Here is a 2,073-nt window from a genome sequence, read left to right on the forward strand (position 1 = left end):
TTTACAGAGTTTGTTCTAGAAGGCTAAGACAAACTGCGTACCTCTGTCTAATATAATTATGTTAGGCAGGCTATAGTAAACTTATATATATTAGTAGAATAACTAGGCTATATTAGAGGCAGTTATAAAAAAACATAGTATTAAGTGTTAATACTTAGTTAAGTAATTAATAACTACTATAATATTTATATACCTTTTAGATAAAAGTAGGTCTATAATAAAATTAATTAATATGTCTTTCTAAGCTTATTTAAAGATTAAGAGTAGTTTAAGTAAGCTATTATACCTTTCTTAAAAGGCCTTTACTTTATAGTAAGTATAGCAACATAATACATATTAGCGTACTATATAGAACATGCGGGGCTAGTAGTACTCTCTCTATAGTAGGTTAAGAGTCTTTCCTCTGCCTAAGTGTCCTTTAATAGGCAAGTTATATATAATTTAGAGTAGTTTAATTCTTAGTTTATTAAAATTAAAAATTATAAGTTAGTTATAGTAATATAGCTTACTATTTTAGTTTTTATAGTTAGCTAGTGTTACCTTTTTTAACTAACTAGCACTATTTTAAAGCAAGTCTAAAGTTTCTTAAATAAATTTATTATTTAAATACTTATTAGTAATAATTTAATTAATTATCTAATTTATTTTATTTAAGTTAAGGTCTAAAAATAGCTTAAGTTAAAGTAAAGTTTAGTATTAAGCTTTTTATACTTTTTTTTAAGTAAAGATGTTTTAAGATTACTTTATAAAAGTATCTAGTTTCTTTTTATTTTAACTAAAATAATAAGTAATCTTAAAATTAAAATAAAATAAGTATTTAAACTAATAGGCTTATTAGTAGCTAAGTTATTTTATAGTTATAAAGTACTATAAGTTCTTATAGTTAGATAGAACTTATATTAGATGCGCTGCACTTTCTAGTTTAGGTTGCTATTATTTAAAGTAGTGTACTATAGTAAGTAATTTCTTATTATAAATCTTATAATTACCTTTTATAAAACTTATTTTTTTAAGAAGTATATAATAGGCCTAATAGTCCTATCTAGCTTAGTCTAGAAAAGAACTCCTGCTACTACATAGTCTAAGGCATTAGCTTTTATAAGTATTAGTAGTTTAAAGTTAAAGTAGTAGAGTATTAAAGCTTTAGTAAAAGCTTTTTTTAGCTAGTTAAAAAACTATTAGTAATTTAAGTTAAAGTTAAATTAAATTTTTTTTTTAGTAAGTGTAATTATAAAGCTTACTTACTATAAAAAGTTATTAATAAATTATTAGTAAAAGTTAGTAAATTTTATAAAAGCTTAAATATTTTTTATATTCTTTAGGTATTACTAATCTAGCATAGTCTAAACTTTAATAAGGTTTATTTAAATGCTATTTATAAAAATTACATATTCTAAATATATAACTTTTAATTAGTAGAACTTATATTTATTTATATTAAGTTATAGACCTACTTTTTTTATAGCTTTTAGCACTAGGTGTACATGCTATTTATGCTCTAAAAAGCTATTACTATAGATTAGAATATTATTAATATACATAGTGTAGAACATGTCTAAGTAGGGTTAAAGTAAGTTATTTATAAAATGTTAAAAAGTACTAAGTGTGTTAGCTAAGCTAAAGGGCATTACTAGGTACTTAAATAGTTTATATTAGGTTTAAAATGCTGTTAGCTACTTATTACCTTTTACTATCTTTAGCTTATTAAAAGTAGCAATAATATTTAACTTTATAAAATACTTTACTTTACTTAGTTAGCTTAGAGTTTTCTATAAAAAAGAAATTAAGTATTAGTTTTTAATAGTACTAGTATTTAGTCTTTAGTAGTTAACATAAAATTAAAGCCTACCTTTAAGTTTCTTTATAAATAGTATAAGTAACACTACTAGTAAAAAGCTAGCTTAAAAAAACTTTTTTTTTAAGTTTTTATTAAAGTATTTTTAAAGCACTTTTAATTTATTTAGTAACATTCTATATAGTAGCCTATAACTAGGTTGTTTACTAGGCTTAAAAGTTATTTAGTAATTATATAAATGTTATATTAAAAGCTTATTAGACTTATCTTAAAAAAAA

The sequence above is a fragment of the Lindgomyces ingoldianus genome, assembly GCF_010093535.1.
Source record: "Lindgomyces ingoldianus strain ATCC 200398 unplaced genomic scaffold BDR25scaffold_19, whole genome shotgun sequence".
Taxonomy (NCBI): domain Eukaryota; kingdom Fungi; phylum Ascomycota; class Dothideomycetes; order Pleosporales; family Lindgomycetaceae; genus Lindgomyces; species Lindgomyces ingoldianus.